Source organism: Panthera onca, chromosome B1, assembly GCF_046562875.1.
Source record: "Panthera onca isolate mPanOnc1 chromosome B1, mPanOnc1 haplotype 2, whole genome shotgun sequence".
Lineage (NCBI taxonomy): Eukaryota > Metazoa > Chordata > Mammalia > Carnivora > Felidae > Panthera > Panthera onca.
The window spans coordinates 78474843-78496180 of NC_138342.1; the positions used below are offsets into that span (position 1 = coordinate 78474843).

General features: G+C 38.2%; 1 protein-coding gene and 1 long non-coding RNA gene across 17 annotated transcripts in view; both read left to right on the forward strand.

The window, feature by feature from the left end:
• Positions 1-399: 399 nt before the first annotated feature.
• On the forward strand, positions 400-16598 carry LOC132692301 (uncharacterized). The gene is made up of 4 exons (XR_013554911.1): positions 400-558; positions 7428-7496; positions 9118-9209; positions 16457-16598. It is a non-coding gene; the product is annotated as an uncharacterized LOC132692301 (long non-coding RNA).
• A 3976-nt stretch (positions 16599-20574) lies between these two features.
• PDLIM5 (PDZ and LIM domain 5) overlaps positions 20575-21338 on the forward strand; it is a 220600-nt gene continuing 219836 nt past the window's right edge. For 4 of the 16 annotated variants that reach the window (XM_060654607.3, XM_060654610.3, XM_060654611.3 and 1 more), the window contains exon 1: positions 20585-20772. The gene's annotated coding sequence lies outside the window, so the exon portion shown is untranslated. The other 12 variants (XM_078445867.2, XM_078445870.2, XM_078445869.2 and 9 more) reach the window with 9 other exon arrangements.

Genomic DNA, 21338 nt, shown 5'->3' on the forward strand with positions numbered 1-21338 from the left:
GGGGAGAAGATCAGTAGAATAACCCATGTTCCAGGAATCCTGGGACTGAGCACATTAATAGAGACCCTAACCCCCTCTCCATAGGAGTCTGTTAAAATGTCCCTAAGAGTTTTGGCTACTCTCTTACCTAAACAGAAAAAGTGACTTCATGACAGCTAGTGCACCAACTGATTTCATGTTGAAGGCATCAGGTAATATGGCAAGTTGGAATACGCTTGTGTTTGCTACCTAGCTCCAAAGAGCAAACAAACAGGCCTCATTTAGCTAATTGAGGCCAACTGGTTTTGGTCTTAAGCAGTCCTGGATTAGAACAGATGACAAATGCTTTTGAGATAGATGTGTATAAACCATTTTAGAGCCTGAGGCAGAGCATATCATACTACAAGTGGAGCAGCATAAGACATAGCCAGGGAAAGAAAGCAAACTTTAAACTAAGGGACAAGTTGATGTTAATGTCAAATGTAAAGTTAGAAGGGGGGGGCTGAAGATGCACCTGTCCTCTTCTAAGACTCATTAAAGGGTGTAGAAGCTGGATAGTTTTACATCCTCTCTAAGCAGGTAAATGCAGTTGATTTTTCATTTTGTCTGCTTACTGTATAATCTCACATTTAATGGCTTGACTTTTATTAATGTATTATTGGCGTATTGAAATTTTTAAAAAATAATTGATATATGAACAGGATTTATAAGAAGACTGAACAAGCACAGAAATGTATAAAAAAGAAAATTTTAAAAATCTCTTCCCAATGCCCATGCCTACTGCCTTCTAGAAACATAATTAATGGTAAAGTGTCTTGATTTTTGTATAAATGTGATCTTTATGTTGTAGCACCTAAGATTTTGAGATTTATTTCTAATTCTCATACATATTTATATTATCCAGCATCACTCCCATTATTTTCTTTAAAATCTTTGCTCTCCCATTAGCCTTGACCACTCTCCATACCTCAGTAAGTCGTACTCCATTCATTTGTATGCTCAAGGCAAAATGTTGGGACCGTTCTTGATTCTTTTTTTTTTTTTCAAATTACACTCCACAAGCCATCGGCAAATATCTTCAGATCCATTTCCAAAATATTTGCTGCTTCTTATCACATCTACTACAATCACACCTAGAGTGAAGCTGCCATCTCTTTCCTAACTGATCTCCGTGATTCCACTTCTACCTTTTAAAATCTGTGTTCATGGAATTATGTCCTACCCCTGCTAAATTCCCTCCAATGACTTTCTGGACCCTGGAATGAAATCCAGACTTCTTCATGCCCTACAAAGCCTGACATTTTGCCTTTTGGCTGCTTCTCTGACCTCTCCCTCTAGTTCATTTTACTTCAACAAAACTTGCCTCCTTGCTATTCTGAAAATAAATTCAATATATTTCTTTCTGAAGATCTTTTTTGTTTGTTTTTTGCTTCTTTATTCTACCTAAAATGCTATTTCTCAGATATTTGTGTGGCTCACCCTTTTTTTTTTTTTTTAAATTTTTTTTCAACGTTTTTTATTTATTTTTGGGACAGAGAGAGACAGAGCATGAATGGGGGAGGGGCAGAGAGAGAGGGAGACACAGAATCGGAAACAGGCTCCAGGCTCCGAGCCATCAGCCCAGAGCCTGACGCGGGGCTCGAACTCACGGACCGTGAGATCGTGACCTGGCTGAAGTCGGACGCTTAACCGACTGCGCCACCCAGGCGCCCCAATGTGGCTCACCCTTTTATATCACCCGGCTGTCTGCTTAAATCTCATTTCCTCCTGCTCTAAAATATCACCCCATCCCATCATAACATGAATCCCTTTATCCTACTCATTGGTCTTTCTAGCATTTACCACCACTTGAAAATCATGTGCATCCCTATTTTTTGCCTATCAGACACACAAACATTAACTCCCTGAGGGCACAGATTTAGTTTATTAGTTACAATACTTCCATTCCTAGAAGAGTGCCTGTCATAGAATAATCACTAAATAAATGTTTTTTGGATGAATGAATGAATTTTTCAGCTTCTCTAGCTATTTAGGTAGTTTAGTTTAGTGCTTTCTACTTCACTGAACTGTTATCACTACTGTGATCACCAAGCACAGATCAATTCGAGGTATCTGTTGGTTTTCTCTTTGAGAATTGTGAAGAGCAAACCAAAAATAAGTGAACCACGTCCAGTACTGGTTTTTGATATATGATCAATAACATAACACACTAGACTGATTATATGTTAAGATCTTTACCTCAAAGTAGATAAAGAAAAAAAATAAGGAAAACAGTCTTGGTGTTAGTGTATTTCAGAGACTATTTATTCTATTCTTTTTAGATATACAATCTCCTTTTTCAGGAAATCTTGACAAATACCTCGCTGTGGAAGGTCAGGTCCATCAGTGTTAGTCACACGTTAATTTGCTCCAGACACTATACTGGCTTTCACAACTCTTTAGGGCTGCAGTGTTCTATATTAAGCTGGATCACCCTGAGCCAGCTGATTTTGGAACACTGCCAAAGCTATGGACATCTTCAAAGGCCTTTATACAGGGTGGAGCTGTGTTTTGAGACTTTGTTTCTCTTCTTCATGATATAGATGATGATCTTTCTAAACTTTGGACAATTAATAGGCAGTTTCAATCTATTTGTATCAACAAGAATACGCGATAGAACTAAGAAAGGAAATTTTTAATCATTTTTTACATTTCCCAATGTAAACAAATGAGATACAATTCAAAAGCATCCCCAAGATATCCTTCCTCTCTCTCAGGCTATGTAAGAGTTTAATCCATTTCTCTGGTCCAGTCATTAACTTGGCAAGATGATATCTAGTAATCAAGGAAAATAGCCGATTAACGGAAAAGTTTTACTCTGTTCATGGTTGCTAGTGAAATAGAGATGATTTTAAAGTGAATTTAGGACTTCAGTCCAAAATATCTCCAAGGCTGCAATTAATGGAAAGATGTCTGCATTGGATGTTGCTTGCAGGTTTCACACACTCAAGTGGTCCTCACAATATAAATCTCAAATATGCTAGTAATTTAATCTAGTAATTAGGTATTGACATATAATATTTTGACACCCTTGGATATGAAGGGACTAGGACCGGAAGAATGGACTTATTAAAAGCTGGGTTATAAACTTTTGTCTTACATGTGCAGTATAATGAAATCTGTCCAAAGTGGTCATGGTGATGGTACAGGTGGAAAGCAAGGGTGATGCAGTAGAGAATCTACTGGGGATTACTCATCATAGGCTTAAAAGCCCATTTTTTTTTTTTTGAAAAAAGAATTATTTTCTGGATATAGTTGTATTTGTGGAATTGTCAACTGAGTCACATAAAAATCATGTAATATTGTCTTCCTAAAGCTAAATTTTATTCTACTTATTCACTCCTCTCATTCGGTGTGAGGTCAGCTCAGATGTCTTCTCAAACCCATCTTTCTCATAGTATGGCCTATGTAGACAGCTCTTTACATTGGGATGTGTTCTGAGGTGTTGATGAAACTGTGTAGGAAAACTAGGGACCCACCCCTGTGTGCCCCTTTTGGACACACAGTAGGCACTCAATCAATCCCATTTTCCTTCATCTTATTTACCATGTTGTCTAATTTCTGAAATGAGGCTTGTATTCAAGTTTGGATTCTATATCATATTGCCTCATAGTTGCTAGAAAGAGTCATGAAATAAACAGAACACGCAGAAAAGCTTTTATTCTTGAGCATCTCTGTTACTACATGTATAGCTTATATTAAGAACTTTTTTGTGGAGAGCCTGACTGGCTCCAACAGTAGAGCATGTGACTCTTGATCTCAGGGTCATGAGTATGAGCTCCACATTGGGTGTAGAGCTTACTTTAAAAAAGAACTTGTTGTAACTTTCAAAGGAAATTAAAAAAAAAAATACTGGGGCACCTGGGTGGCTTAGTCAGTTAAGTGTCCAGCTTCGGCTCAGGTCATGATCTTGTGGTTCATGAGTTTGAGCCCCATGTTAGGCTCTGTGCTGACAGCTCAGAGCCTGGAGCCTGCTTCGGATTCAGTGTTTCCCTCTCTCTCTGCCCCTTGCCCACTCGCACTCCCTCTCTCTCAAAAATAAATAAACATTAAAAAAAATTTTTTTTTAATTACTCTGTGAGTAGTGGAATGGTAGAATTACAATGAAAACATTCTTAGTAATGTTATTTTGAAGAATGGAAATAGTTCCATACTAAAATCCCCTCAAATTTGTCCAAATAGCTACTTTCCACCATATAGCATATTACCTCTCTTTCAATAATATTCTATTGTTCTTCTCATCTCACAGTTCATAGGGATCAAGTACTCAAGTACACTTGAAATTCTAAGGTAGGCCTCAAAAGAAAGAATTAGCCTGAAAGAAAAAGAAAAGTTTGGGTTAGGTGATCCATAATTGTTTTTTGTTTTGTTTTTTGTTTTTTTGCTGTTTATTTAAGGACATATGGGAAATATGAAAATGACTTCTCTATGTGAGTAAATATAATTATGCTATATATTAATTTTATAAACCAATCACCATTGAGCTTTGAAAACAATTCATCACTTTAAATTGTGATTCAATATAGAGATTTTTATTTTTTTTTTAATTTTTTTTAACGTTTATTTATTTTTGAGACAGAGAGAGACAGAGCATGAACAGGGGAGGGGCAGAGAGAGAGGGAGACACAGAATCTGAAACAGGCTCCAGGCTCTGAGCTGTCAGCACAGAGCCCGATGCGGGGCTCGAACTCACAGATCGTGAGATCATGACCTGAGCCGAAGTCAGACGCTTAACCGACCGAGCCACCCAGGCGCCCCAATATAGAGATTTTTAAATTTGAGTACCTACTATGTGGCAATATCCTTCCAAGCAAGAACAACAACAAAAAAAGATCTTGTCCTTGTAGAGATTACATTCTCACGGGAAGAAGATTTATTTGGAGCCCAACTCAACAGGGTTTAATTACTCAGTTATCGAAATAATTTCTATAAGAATGTGATGGGGCACCTCAGTGGCTCAGTCGGTTAAACCTCCGACTTTGCTCAGTACATGCTCTCATGGTCCGCGAGTTTGAGCCCCACATGGGGCTCTGTGCTGACACCTCAGAACCTGGAGCCTGCTTCAGATTCTGTGTCTCCCTCTCTCTCCACCCCTCCCCATTTGCACTCTGTCTCTCTCTCTCTCTCTCTCTCTCAAAAATAAATAAACACTTTAAAAAAAAAAGAAGAATCTGAGGTGCTGGGGTGGCTCAGCCAATTAAGCAGCTGACTCTTGATCTTGGCTCAGGTTGCAGTCTCAAGATCAAGCCCCACATCTGGCTCTGTGCTAACAGTGCAGAGCCGGCTTGGGATTCTCTCAGTGTCTCCCTGTCTTTTGCCCCTCCCCCCCACCTCAAAATAAGTAAACATGAAAAAAATTTTTAAAGAATCTCTAAAAGAATCTCATCAACAAAACTTGCTTTCTGGTAGAGAGTCTGAAAAATGTGAGATTTCTATACAAGGTACAGATGTAGCAAATAACTAAATTGAGTCAGTGATATGATACCTTGTTGAATAGTATTAACCCCTTAAAACAGATTCCAGGAGCAAAAATGCTGAATGGATATGGAAGCACAGATTTTATCACAGACTGTGATAATACAAGATCAAGGATATGAGACCCCCCTCTCTGCAAATGGATTATTCATAAGAGTAACTTCATAAAAACAAAGTTTAGCCTCTCAGCCTATAAAATCCTTATGGAAGATCCCTAGGCTCTTAATCAAACTGATTTCAAATTGAACAGAAAAATATTTTCAAAACTGTTTATAAAAATGATGATACAGGAATCATCTTCCTGGGGGGAATGTTGATGTTCCAAATAAAAGCGGAAATGATAGATCTCGGTACATTTTCGTATATTACTGTTTAAAAGTACACAACACTTTCCTTGGTGCCTAACGCCTTCTTGACTCTTTGACTTCATTCCCTGTTATTACTTCCTTCCCTGTTTTTCTTTGCTCTCAGAAAAAACAAACAACAGCAAAAATATAATTTATTTATCTCTTTGAACCTGTAGAAATTCAGATACATGGACATAGGAAAGAAAAATTTGAAATCTTTTCATTTAACCCACAGACATAAAAGCCAAAATGCTACAATCAGGATCTGTTAACAGGAAATCAAAGTTGCAGAATCGACACTGAAAGATTATTAGGAAAGGTGGGGGTTTCCCTTTCCCTCCTCTTCTCAGTGTTGGTATAACGTTAATTAATGAAGAAACAGATTGAGAGATTACTCTTTGAAAACAAAAGGTATGATATTTCCCTTGCATTTTCTACTTCCTAAATTCCTAGCTCAGCCAAACTTGAACCACTAGCTGGGTAACCTTGAACAATTTACTTAATCTTTCTAAACACCAGTGTCTTCTTCTGTAAGTGTGATTAAACACTGTAGCTACCAGGGCACCTGGGTGGCTCAGTTGGTTAAGTGTCCCAGTCTTGAGTTCAGCTCAGGTCATGATCTCGAGGTCATGAGATGGAGCCTAGTATCAGGCTCCCCACTGGGACGTGGGGCCTACTTAAGATTCTCTCCCTCTTTCCCTCTCTCTTCTCCTATCCTTTTGTCCCTCCGTCACGGCACACCCTCTCTCTTTCAAAAAACAAACAAACAAAAAAAACTGTAGTTACCTCATAGGATTATTATGAGAATATGCCTCTGAAACACCTAACCTAGTGCATTGCACACAGCATGTACACAATAAAGGGGGCTATTATTATTAGCAATTCTTCTTAAATGCCTTAAAACAGATTCCAGAAACAAAAAGGGACGAATGGCAGGAAAGCCTTACGTCTTATTGCAGACTGTGATAACAAAAGATCCCTTTAAGCCAGATATGCAAAAACTTATCCACTATGTGTTATCCACTAAGAAACACATTCACTCTCTTTTTAAATATTTAATGAACACTTACAATGTGCTAATCACTGTATAGGTGCTGGGGATATATTAGTGAAAAAGACAAACAAATTCTGCCCTGGTGCTTATGGTCTGGAAGGCAACAGTGATGTTAAACAATAATCACTCGCTTGCTCTATAATTAGTATCATAACAAGAGCTATGAAGGAAAAGTGCAGGTGCTATAAAAGTATAAATACAGGGTGGGGAAGGATAACTTAGTCTGAACAGTCACAGAAGGCAGCCCCAGGGAAAAGATATTTAACCTGAGATCTAGAGTCAACAAGACAGATTCGTAGAGGTGGCATTGATAGAACATAGTAAAGTAATTCAAATGTATAAATAAAACCACAAAAAAGTCTCATTTCAGCCATAGACGTATTTATTTTAAAATAATAGAATACTTTCTAAGGGTCTTTATAATTGGAAACTATTACTATAGGGTATTATTAGATTATTAATCTCAGTACAAAAATTAAGAAAATTTTATTTGACAAAATACACTTAAATGGATCCATTTGTTACAAATTCAGGTGTTGTATGTATAAAAAGCCAGAATTACAAAATCAATCTTCATAAACTCCAGGCTTCCAAGATATAAGGTAAGCAGAAATGGATAAGGTTTTATTTACTTTGGGACTTTTTTTATTTGTTTGTATTTTTAGGCATCGTTAAGTGGAAAGAACATTGAATCTGACGTCAGAAGGTCTGAGTTCTATTTCTATTCACTCACAGGGGAGCCATAGGCAAGGCCTTTAAACTTACGCAGCTTCCTTTTTCTGAAAGGGGGTGTTGCTTACAAAAGCCCTGCATTACAGAAGCTTAGCAGAGGGGCTCTGTTAGCTCAGGAGATGGCCTGATGGTATGGATTGGGGTCAGAGGGTTCCTGAAACTTTTCTTTTTTCACCTAAATATCTGTTTGCTTCTCTGTTCTGGCTTTACGACAGTAAACAACCAGGTGTCTCATTACCTTGAGACTGAAAGAGAAAGAGAGAAAAGAAAAGATCAGCAGCTTTCGGTAACAGTAATGGAACAGATAACTGATAGGAGCAAAAGTTAACTAAGAATAAAGAGGACAGTATGGGAATCAAATATTTATCACCCCACTTACGTGATAAAGTACTTATCTTCTGGGTGGTGCTTGGGGTTCTGTTGCTAGAAATAATGACACTACTGTGAGCACCAAATTCTCTCAGAATTTCTCCTTCTGCATCTTGCTCTTCTTCCTAAGCAACTTTCTGCCTTCTCCCAGTCCACTCTCCTTTTTTTTTTTTTATTTCGGCTTCTTTGTCTCTTCTCCTCTGCTTTCCCTGCCTTTTCTCCTGCTACTCTTTTTCTCTGCTCCTTTCAGTTTCCCTTCCTTTTGCTCCATCCCTCGAGGACACAATCATTAATTAAAACCTTTAATATCAGCATGGAGCCAGCTACAAATCCTCTGCTCCCCCCCTCAAAAATAAATAAAAACATTAAAAAAAAACCTTAATAACTAAAGCAAAAATATATCTTAAGGGGACACCGAGCTGTCTCAGTTGATGGAACATGTGACTCCTGATCTCAGGGTTGTAAGATTAAGCCCACATTGGGTGTACAGATTAGTTAAACATCTTCAAACAATGCATTTTAATAAAAGCCTTAAAAATTATAATCAGTTGTTATAACTACATACAATACAAAGAAAATTTGTCCACAAATAATACGCAAAGGTCACTGCTCCTGTCACCCAGTACTAACTGCAAGATTTCCATTTGTATGGATTAGTATCCTACAACTCCCACGGTGATACTTACAAGTTTTTTAAGGAAAAAAATGTGAAGAATGGGAAGCATTGTATTTACGCTCAGTGTGTATGCCACTGAACTAAATATATCATGCTCTGATATTGTCCGATAATTTTATTGTCATTTTGCAGGTGGGCTCTTCAAAGATATTACTTGTCAATCCCTAGTAGTTATACATATATAGACAAGAAAATAAACACAGGTAAATAAATCTGGGGGGGGGGGGGGACAAAAGTTTGCCTTAGATTTTGTGTAACTAACCAAGGAATTTTTTAACTTGAAAACTAAAAAGCAAATTGTTTTTGGTGAAATTATTTATACCCTACTTTAATTTATATTTGTATAGAAGATAACCAAATGTCATCATTTCTGAGATGACTGATACCTAAATGCTATGGCAAGGAAATTCCCCAGCATCACCACTATTTTAAAAGTCTTTACACAGTCTACTAGCCAATCATCTTGGAACCAGACCAGCAGAGGAGGAAACTGCTCTTAGCAAACACCAGAATCAGAATGTGTTAGCACTTCATGAAGGTACAGTGAAATGCTCTCCAATTTTATTCTTTTGGTTGGAATTGATTTTTAAGAATTCATGTCACTAGCAGGCTGGTTGATCAAGTGAAGTTATCATGGACTTGGTTGGGTTAGAGAGGAAGTCACTTAGGGGTGCTTGGTGACTCAGTTAAGGGGCCGACTCTTGATTTCGGCTCAGGTCATGATCTTATGGTTTGTGGGCTGGCGCCCTGCGTCTCTCTCTCCCTCTCTCTGCCCCTTCTCCTCTTGCACTCTCTCTCAAAATAAATAAATCAACTTGGAAAAAAAAAAAAAAAGAAAGGAAGTCACTTAGAACAATGAAATCATGTAACTTCTGTCCCTGTTGACTAATGCTTATTACTCTTTTGTTACTTCATACAGGAGAGAGCTAATGAAAAGAAATTCTAATCATATAATCTGAGAACTCTTGAAATTGTTTCACTTCTTAATTCCTTAAAAAACAATAGATCATACAGCAATCCATTGGTAGCCTGTGCACACACAAAGGAGAATGAATTCATTTTGTTAAGTTTATAAAAAATAATAGCATCAACAAGCTGGGAAAAAAGGAAGAAAAATTTCTTTTCTGGTGTTCAAGTTGGAAATCTAAGTAAGAACTTTGATTCTTTGGGAAGGTATCCTGTAGAGTTTGGTTAACAGGCTAGTCTTTCTTTTAACAATCCCAGAAAAAAACAAGAGTCCTTTCTCTGAAATCTGGAAAAACAGGAAAAATTTGTATTCTGTGTTTTGCCAGGATTCCAATCTAAAGGACCTGAGGGATGGTAGATACCATACCCAGGAGCTCATGGTTTCCAGCAGATTACTTCCTAAACATCAGGGAAGGGCCTGGGAGTTTCCCTCAAAACAGAAGACATCATTTTAAACGTTACTTAGGGAGGTAAACCACAATCTTAGAAACTGGATATCTTCATAGTGAAGGGTTTTAATAATGGGGAAAAAAAGGAAATTTGGAACTTTAACAAGGAAGAGTTTGAAACTAAGCTCTTGTTAGTGTTCTCCAACCGTGGCCTGGAAACAGTGCGTTATGAGCATCCTACATTAATTACTGAAGTGGCTATGCAACGATGATCCGGTTATCTGGACTGGATGAGGCCCTCCTTCATTTCTTCCACCTCTTTTTACTCAGATTCTACTCTGGATAAGCAAACTTCTAACCTAAATTTTATTTATTATTTGTTTATGTATTCATTCATTCATTCATTCATTTATTCATTCATTCATTTATAACTAGGCTCCGTGCTGGCTGTGGAGCCCAATGCAGGGCTTGAACTCAGACCTCTGAGTTCAAGACCTAAACTGAGATCAAGAGTTGGTCACTCAACTGACTGTGCCACTCAGGAGCCCCTAAATTTTATTTTTCATTTGGACTTCCCTGAGAGTAAAGTGACCTGAATATTCTAGATTGTTTCATAAGTATCCTTTTTAAAATTTGCAATACACTTCTAGGTTTCTCATTAACCCCTAGTGAACGTTATTTTTAGCATGAATGAGTCCCTCAGAGTCTGCCTATTCTGTAGTTGTACCAATAAAAATGAATTTCTGAATATGCTTGGTTTTAACTGATAGAGACTTCATAAAGATTTGCCTTGAGAATTTCAAACTGGAAAAGACCTGCGTAGCGTTCTCTTTTTAACCAACTCTTCAAGTGCAACTAAAAACCACAGTCCTTCATTTAAACTGAGCAACCTTTGGGAAATCTTGTCATGTATAAAATGTATCTTTGTTTAAAACTATGCATGGGGCGCCTGGGTGGCTCAGTTGGTTAAGCGGCCAACTTCGGCTCAGGTCATGATGTCGTGGTCCGTGAGTTCGAGCCCTGTGTCGGGCTCTGTGCTGAGAGCTCAGAACCTGGAGCTGGCTTCAGATTCTGTGTCTCCCTCTCTCTGATCCTCCCCCGTTCATGCTCTGTCTCTCTTTGTCTCAAAAATAAATAAACGTTAAAACAAATTTTTTTTTTTAAATAAAACTATGCATAAAACTTTAAGATCATATATTGATGATGGTGATTGTTGAGGCTTGATAATGGATCCCTTGAAAGTTCATCACATTATTCTTTCTGTCATAAAAAGTATGTGTTTGAAATTTCTTCATAAAAAGTAACGTGAAAAAAGTATCAGGAGATTTCAAATCCATCTTCAAAGAATGTTCTAAAATTAAGGTAATGTGATTTGTTCTCTGCCTGGATTTTCAGTGTTACTTGTCTCCACAACAAGCAAACCTTTAGCTCAAGTTACCCAGGCAATGCTATCAGGTGTCCACCAGCTCTGCCTCTTGCTGAGCACTGTTTCTTTGCCAGGAGGCACTATATTTGGATCCATGTGTAACAGTTGATACTTTGGCTCAAGTTGTAAGAACCAACGCATTTCTTTTCTAGGAGGGGTTGATACTTGTTTGTCCCTGCTGAAAGAGATAGGATTTTGATTTTCGTAGGGTATTTCTGCCCTCTTGATAAAAAAACCCAACAGTTCTCCTGCTCCTAGACCTCTGTCCCCTGTGCACAATAGGCTCTCTTGCTCAAAATTTTTATATGCTCTTGTCTTTGGGTCAGAAACACTTTTGTTTTCATTAAAAATTTTTTTTTAATGTTTATTTATTTTTGAGAGAGAAAAAGAGTGTGACTAGGGAGGGGCAGAGAGAGAGGCAGACCCAGAATCTGAGCAGGCTTCAGGCTCTGAGCTGTCAGCACAGAGCCCGACGCAGGGCTCAAACTCACGAACTGTGAGATCATAACCTGAGCTGAAGTTGGAGGTTTATCTGACTGAGCCACCCAAGCACCCCGGGGTCAGAACCTCGTTAGTGTTACAGAGGCTAAGTTCTGAAATGACAACACATTGATTTAACTGTTATATAAACATAAGTATATACTTAATAATGTAAAATTCATAATATTATAGATTTTAAAATAATATTAATTTACATGTAATATAAAATTTTATTAAATATAAAATAAAATAAAATAATTTTCTCTAGATAGATATAAAGAAAACTAGAAATGTCTTCATATTTTTTTCTCCTAAGGATTGAATCCTAGATAGAAAGACTTATTGGCCTAATAAATTTCATTAAAGGAAAGGTTCAACTGATGTTAATTTGGAAAATGTGTCTCATCTTGTGTGTAAGTTGGAAAATGTGTGTATTCATCTTGCCCATGTTTTTCACAGTGCTGTTTGTTACATCACTTTAACTCTTGTGTTGACTGTATTTGTTTAAAGATTTATCAAAATTATCTTTTGACATTTAATATAGCTCTGATTAAGAGCACTCTATTAAGATTGATTAAGGTGTACCTATATCAAGTACCTGGGTTAAATTAAAAAATAAGATAAAATCTAGGACAACTTTGAATACTGTAATTTTCAGATTTAATTTAAATGTTTGACTTTGTATTGATGGAATAACCATATATATGTTCTCAAATTTTCCTTCTTAGAAGAAATTCGTAGAAAAAGCAACTATTCCATGGAGATCATAATATGATTTTTTCACATACTGAAAAATACGTTACTATTATCAACAAGTTTTGTTCCGTATGCAAGGCTATATATCTTAATAGGAATAATGGTTTCAGCTTAAGATATTTGAAGAAAATATTCTTTACTATCAGGTTTAGAGATTTATCTCTTAATCCTGAAATGACTTTTATCATGATCAATCTTTTTTACTCTATTGTACTTATTCACCTAATATTCCCTGTCAGTTATGCAAAAACATAAAAATTGTCAAGGAAGTTTGCATCTTGATTAGAACCACATTGGGCTGAATCAGACTTGCATGAAAAGAAAATTTCAGAGATATAAAGTTCCATAATATATTCTGCAAAAGCAGCCACATTTCAGTTATGTACATGGACACTACAGTCAGATTGGTAGGGTTCAAAACCTGGTTCTGCCTATACTAACCAGCTGTACAAATATAAGTTATATGAACTCTGTTCTTTCATTTCCTTACCTGAAAATAATAGTACCTAGCTCCTATGGTTACTGTGAGGATGAAATAAGTCAACACATATAAAGGATTCAGAAGAATATCTAGCTAGTGATGGTTATCGTTCAAAATTTCAATTTGTTCCAAAGATCTTTGTTATGTGCCTATGGCAGTTTATATAACAATATATGTGTGAATGACAGTGTTACTTGCATTAGCATGTGCTAAAAATGATACTCCTAAATTTCACTTCATTATAAAACTAAAATGTTTTCACAGAAAATTTGGAAAATACAAAAAGCAAATAGAAGCATAATAGAATTATACCACGCTTCACCATCCAGAGGCAACCATTGATAATGTTTAAATCTAGACTTTTTCCATGCATTTTTAAATGTAAACTTTAGTGTCTAAAGTAATAATATTTAAGTAGAAATGGGTGGATTTATTACTTATAGATAGCATACTGCAGTTACTTTGTTAAAGCTTTTAAATTCTGAGAAGAAGCAGGCATCAAACTTTTGGCTAAAGTATGGTTTAAAAATAGTTTGTCATGTGAAATAATCAGATTATGAAAATATTGAAAGATTCCAGTTTCATATCTCATAGATTTAAGAAAATGCCTCACTTACTTTCTTCATCAGTTAACCTTTACACAGCTGGCAGAAAGTAGCCTGGAGGCATTTCCCAAGATTAATTTTATTCTGAAAGTAAACCAATAGGTATGTGCATATTACACAGATTGGCAAAATTTGATAAGATGTGTAAACTGGGTATTGTTGGAATTCAGTGTAGTTCTGGTATATGTTATTGATCCATATTCATTCCTTCATATTATTCCTTATCTTAAAACAATTCCATGCTTTAATTAGATTTTTGATGAGTTGATTCATCATTGTTAGTACCACATCCTTTTACATTGTGGCTAGGAATGGCATGCTTTACTGCATTCCACTGCAACTACACATGTGGATACCCTCCAATGAAAATACAAGTTTCCTTGCTTTTCCCAGCGTATGTAAACGGATTTTAAAAACACTTTGTAGAGGTACTGTCTTTTGGGTGGAGAGATTTTACTGTAAATAAAGCATGTTAAGATTAGATTTCCCCAAGGATCTTTCCAATCCAAAATACCACTTCTTTAAATGCCCTTATTTGTACACCAGCGTTGTTAATAATTATGTCTTCATAGCTCCACCATTGCTGGAGAGATACATGGAAAAGCATGAGAAATTCTAAATGCAGACAATGTGAAATACTACTTAAAGGATCAGAAGAGATTACATCAGTAGTTTAGGGCAAAATCATAACTTAAAGAAATTGAGATTTAAAAACCAATTAATTTAAAATTAATTTGGGGCTATTAAAACTTTATATTATCATGATGAAGTTAGTCAATTCATGTAGTGTTTAAAAACAAAGTCTGTGTTGTTTCATTCTCATTACAGGTATAATAAATATTTTTTACAGTTTGAAATATTGAAAATTATAAAGTAAAAAATTAACAGTTTCACAATCCCACCTCCCAAAGATAACTGGTTAATTGTTTACCCTATATACACAGACAAGATCCAGATTTAAGAAGTACTTTTTTGGGGGCGCCTGGGTGGCTTAGTCAGTTAAGTATCCGACTTCAGCTCAGGTCATGATCTTGCAGACCGAGTTCAACAGCTCAGAGCCCAGAACTTACTTCAGATTCTGTGTCTCCCTCTCTCTCTGCCCCTTCCCTACTCACTCTCTCTCTCTCTGTCTCTCTCTCAAAAATAAATAAACATTATTTTTTTAAAAGAAGTACTATTAAAAAAATTTTGTTTAAAGTTTATTTATTTATTTTGAGAGAGAGAGAGAGAGGAAGAAAGAGAGAGAGAGTACACTCAGAGGAGGGCAGGAGAGAAAAGGAGAAAGAGACAATCTCAAGCAGGTTCCCTACTGTCAGCACAGAGCCTATGGGCTCCAACTCACCAACCATGAGATCATGACCTGAGCCCAAATCAAGAGTCAGAGGCTTGACTGACTGAGCCACCCAGGCACCCCTAGAAGTATTTTATTTGTGGGGTGCTTGGGATTTTCTCTCTCTTGCTCACTTTCCCTGCCCTTCTCCCAGTCATGCTGTCTCTGTCTCTCTCAAAATAAATAAATAAATAAATAAATAAATAAACGTTAAAAAAAAAAAAGAAGTATCTCATGATTCAGAATAATCACCTTTGCTACTAGCTCCTTTAAAAATTGGTTAAAAGTTGACAATGTGGAAAGAAAGCACTTATTTCCAGATTCTAAGCGTTGGTAAGTCACATCATACTGTATTATAATGGAAATGCTTCATCTTAAAATGACTAGTTTATTTATTTATTTTTTAATGTTTATTTATTTTTGAGAGAGAGAGACAGAGGCAGAGTGTGAGTGGGGGAGGGGAAGAGAGAGAGGGAGACACAGAATCCAAAGCAGGCTCCAGGCTGTCAGCACAGAGCACTCATGAACCATGAGATCATGACCTGAGCCGAAGTCAGACACTTAACCGACTGAGCCACCCAGGCATCCCCTAAAATGACTAATTTAAGAAGTCATTAACTTTAAAAGATCTCAAAAGCAAAAATAGTAATATTTTTACAAAAAGTGAATTTGCTTTTAAAATCACATGTCAACAGATTTTAGGGCATGATGGATGCTCAATAAGTGTGTATAACATCTTAATGTTTTATGCGAAGGTATTGATGATCAAAAGAATCACCAATAATATATCAGTCAGGGCTCTGAGAGGAAACAGATGTTACAGCCAAAGGACTGTAATTAAAATAATTTTTTATTGAGGTATAATTGACATACAATAGCCTATGAGTATTGGGTATACATCAGAGTGACCAACATTGACAATGTTTTAATAAAGGAACACTGCACAGAGGTGTGGGCAGATCTTTCTAATGAGCTCTCATGGTATACATCTAGATCTGCTCTCTGCACATATTCCTTATTTTATTTAGTTCAAATGTGCAAGACATCCTGATCGTCATGGTTGAAAGCTTGCGGCTTTTGTCATTTGTCTGTTCTTGGTTTCCTAACCCACGGCTTCTCAACTCTTTACAGCAAGGCAAACTTAGAACTTGAGGAAAATGGGTAAGCCTTCTTCCCAGCCAGGATAGCCTCCCGGGCTGAGAAGATTAATTCCTTGGCACAACCAAGTAATTGGGAATTTGTGCCCCAGGCCCATTTCTCACTTTCTGGACTTTCTTCAAGTAACGTTTTTCTTCATACACAAAGCTTTTCTCCTTACTGACCTACATGTTTTGTTTCTATCTCCTTTCCAGAATCACATATTCTCTATTCTTTCGACCACCACCGACCAGATGCCTCAAGGAAATGACTTTATCTGAGTAAAACATCAGTCTGGCTAACCCTTGATCTTATCATGAGGAAAATTCCACCCCTTTTGAAATCTCAAACTTGGAGCTCCTGGTACTTTTTTCAATGCCCTTACTATCTACCTTTCACTTGCTAAACCTCTCACTTGCTAAACGTGGGGGGGGGGGGGGTTGTTTTGTTTTGTTTTTTGCTTACTGGAAGCTGCCAGCGAAATGCACTGTCTCTCCAAAAACTGCTCCTCTTTCTTCAATACTAGTTACTAATACCACTCCCAAAACCCAGACTTGAAATCTTGAAGCTATTTTTTTTTTTAAATATTTATTTATTTTTGAGAGAAAGCATGAGCAGGGGAGGGGCAGAGAGAAGGGGAGGCAGAAGACCTAAAGCGGGCTCCGTGCTGACAGCAGAGAGCCCCATGCAGGGCTTGAACCCACAAACCGTGAGACCATGACCCGAGCCAAAGTCAGACACCCAACTGACTAAGCCACTGAGGTGCTCCTTGAAGCTAGTTTTAAAAAGTTTAAACTTCTTTTTAACTTTTTCCTCACACATTTCCTCAATTATATAGGTTTCATGGATCTGCCCCGAGAGGCTTTCTCATCCATTTACTTCTTTCCTCTCTCTCTGTGCTTCTTTAGTGCATGCCTCTCTTCCCAGCATCCTCTGCATTTTAGATTTTAAACATTAAACACTCATACCTGTGAGTAGTCTGTTTGCCTTTCAGGATTAGGACTTAGAAGATAAATTGACTTAGAGTAATGTAGGAACTTTTTAAAGACTGGCACTTTATAGTTTATTGGGTGCAACTGTAAAAACTTGTCACAGCAATGCCATCTTGTAATTAAAAGTTTCTGTTATTTTTGAAACACCGCAAGAGGATTCTGAGTCATACATTGGATAATAAAATGTGAGAGCAAACATTTATTCACTTGGGTAAATACTGTGTTTAGATGGAAAATTCTTAAAAACTCTTCCTGCTAAATTAGTTAATCTTTTGATCCAGTTTTTTCCCCCCCTTTAGCACTGGCGATGACAAAGTGAAGCTTTTAATATGGTTTCCTTTGTGGTGAGTTCCTCATTGCTTAGCCCGTAGAGTTTACAAGGCTAAGGACACTGGTCTGCTTTTCCAATGGATCAGTTATCATCCTGCTGCTAGTCTGTAGTCACAGACTGTCCTTCAAATTATGGCCAACCATTTCATAAATGTTAGTCATGAACAAGACAGAGAAGGGGAGTAAGAATGGTTTGGTGGCAACTCGTTCAAAAACGAGTTAAGGCACAGGCTCTACCAGAAATGGCTTAGGAGTTTTGTCCTTTTTCATACACAAGTAACATATATACTCATAGTAACATGCAAGTATTTAATTTCCATAATTTGTTGCAAGTTGCATCTCTATGGCCCTCAACAGTGTTAGCTGCTATACTTTTCCATCTTCTTTCTCTGGTCTTTAGGCTAGATGGCTTATTGAATTTACCAAGAAGTAGTGGGTTGAGATGAAAAGGACATGGTTTTTAGAGTCAGATCCTGTGATCTACTTCTGTCACTCATTAGTTATGTGTCCTTGGTTAAGTTTCTTAATCTCCATGTTTCTGTTTCTTCTTCTGAAAAAATACCTACTTTGCATGGTTGTAAGAGTTTAAAAAGATAATGTACATAAGTCACCAAGAACACTGTACATACTGAATGCTCAAGTTCTCTACTTGTCTTTTGGGGTATGTAAATAAATCTAATCAATTGTTTGGAAAGTTTCATAGGGCTACTGTTTATTTAACATCTACTTGGTGTCAAGCATGCTGCCAGGTGCTTTATATATATTATCTCTACTCACAAAAACCTCAAAAGGTTATTTATAATTATTTCCTTGAGGATGAGGGAACCGAGATGTCGCTGCTGTCTGGGATGAATGCTTCTCACCTAAGCACGTTATACAGTAAATTGGGGGTATAGGAATATTTCTAGGGAGGAGGTTTTTAAGCACTGTAGCTTAATAATTACCTGGATTGGGGGAGGGAGTGTTTTTTCAAAAGGCAGTTTACTGGGGTCTACCTGCAAGGATCCTGGGTCTGGGTGGGGCCCAGGAAAACGCAATTTTTAAAAGTTGTCTCTGTTATTTTGACGCAGCTGGTTCTTTGGAGGACACTTGGATAAATGTTTCTGCATCATACCTTGTTTTTTTGTTTTTGTTTTTGTTTTTTACTTTCTTACAGCAGGCTTTAAACTGTGAGAGGAGGAAGCAGGCTAGCACCTGTAGGCTAAAATTTAAATTTGCCTAAGTAAGCAACACTCCTCTTATTCCTAACTTTTTCTCATCACTTCAAGGTGCTTACCCTCTGGTGAAATCTCTACATACTACTTACAGTTCTTGATATCTTTATCAACCTTGTTGATCTAGGTTCAATTGAACTGTATCTATCAGCAGCAAACATGAAGAGGAGTAGAGATGCATCCCTTACAGGGTAACTCTAGCCATTGCCCTGTGGCACTGTCACAAACTAATTTCTTGCAATCTCAATTTTCTTAACTGGAAGTGGGGATGGCATTCGTCTTGTAAAGTTATGGTAAGGATTGCCATACTGTCTGGCACGTGGTATGTATTTGTACAAGGCACTATTATTATTTATTTATTTTTGAGGTGAGGTATCAAACATGATAACATATATTAAAGTACTCCATAAACCAGCTTTCACACTAGGAAACTTTTCCTCCCAACATAACCTTTTGGAGAATGTGATGAATGCTTTGGAGCAGCACCACTCAATGAAATATAGTGCTAATCACATAGGTAATTTTAAATATCGTAGTCTCCACTCAAAAAAAGAAAACAGGTAAAATTTTAATAATATATTTTATTCAATCAGGTATAAAAACCTTATTATTCCAACATGTTATCAACATAAAATTATTAATGAGGTATTTTGCATTAAAATTTTCATACTAAGACTGAAATCCAGTATGCTTTTTTTTTTACTTCTATCATATCTCAATTTGGGTGCTAAATTTTCTTTTTTTTTTTTTTAAGTTTATTTATTTTGAGAGAGAGAGAGAGAGAGAGAGAGTGGGAGGGAGATAGAGAATTCTAAGCAGAGGCCAGAGCCAGATTGGGGTTCTATCCCACCAAACATGAGATCATGACCTGAGCCAAAATCAAGAGCTGGATGCTTAACCCACTGAGCCAACCAGATGCCCCACTGGGTACTACATTTTCAATGGTGAAGTGAAATGTATTCCCACCCAAACAATAAAGTTGTGTTTAACAGAAATGCTACCCTGCTTCAGTTTTTAAATGTCAATTAAAATTATGTAACACAAAAAATTCAGTGCCCTAGTCCCAGTAGCCATTTTTCGAATGTTCAATAGCCCACATGGTTAAGTGTCTACGGTTTTGATCAGAAGAGCATTTGCCCTTCTCCTCTAGAAGGCTGTACTTCTAGGGGATTCATGGACCTTATGAAGTTCATTCTTGCTTTACACCTCCCTTGGTTAAAAATTGTCCTTTTCATTTCTTATAATCCATTCACAGTTTTAAACAGTCAACATGTTACTTTCCATATGTTCACTGAACATTATTTACGTTTGCTTATTAATAAATTCCGTGGTCTAAATCCAGCAACTTTACTGAAACTGCCAAGTGGGCTATTGATTTGGACACAGGAAATAATGAGGATAGAGTGGTTGAAACGCTTTTGGCCGTTTCTTTCTATCAATGTCTCTTCTGGTACGATCACGGAATTTAACTTCTACATATCAGGATTACCAATTTTTACCTTCCTGACATGCAAACTTCAGGGGCTGCACTTCTTAGGGCACATAAAGCTCTCTCAAAAAATCAGGCAGTAGCCGCTGAACTTGCATAGCTAGGGATTTATCCAAAGCTCCCTTCTATTTTTAGCCAGAACAACTGCTTGCCAATTCAAAGTTTCTGGAGAGAGAAATACATCGCATTACAAAACAGACACGCGGAGCATACCTTTGCCAGGTACTGCTCGAAATCGCCTGACTACTCCCACCGAAACTCGGTAACTCAATTGTCTCCCTGCGCTGGCTTCAGCTCGCCTCTGCAAGCCCGCACGCCTGACTCTTTCGCACACCACTCCGCCCGCGCTGGGCTGCCCGGCCCGGCCGGGGGCGTGTCCCAGCCTGGGGGCGGGGCCGGGAGCGCGAGGAGGCGGAAGTTCCCGCGGGCGGTGGGGACGGCGCACGCACCCAGAGTCACTTGTCAGCGCTCGTCTGAAGCGGAGGCAGCGCCACGCCGGACTCGAGGTGAGCGGCTGCCGGGCGGGGATGTGCGGCTGTGATATCCCGCTGTGCGGGCTGGGAGAGGCGCTGGTTCTGCGCCCTGTGCGTGGAGGGAAGCCCAGCTGAGGAGGAGGGGGCGCGCCCTGCCCGATTCTGCTCCTCAGGTGCTTTCTGGGGCGGCGGAGTTGAGAGAGCCGCGTGGGAAGAGGAGCGCTGGGGAAAGGGCGGCGCGGGAGTGGGCGCGACGCCAGAGGACGAACCCTGCAAGTTCCCGGAGCCGGGGCCGGCCGGGGCGAGCGCGGCGGAGGCGGGGACGTGGGGCTCCCGGGCACCCCCGCAGCGACCCGCTGGCCAGGCAGCTTGCCGGGAGTCACCGGGCACCTACCTCGCCGTGTGGGTACAGCCCTACGTGCACCTCTTTGGGGTGGAGGGAGCTGCACTACGCGGGAAAGGCGTGTTATTTTTGGTTTGCTTTCGCGCTACTGAGAAGTGTTTATTTCCCCCGCAGATATTTACAGTTGTGTAACCTGTTGGGGAAACATCCGCGCGACCAGAAATAAAGCTGTTTTTTTTTTTTTTTAATCTATCAT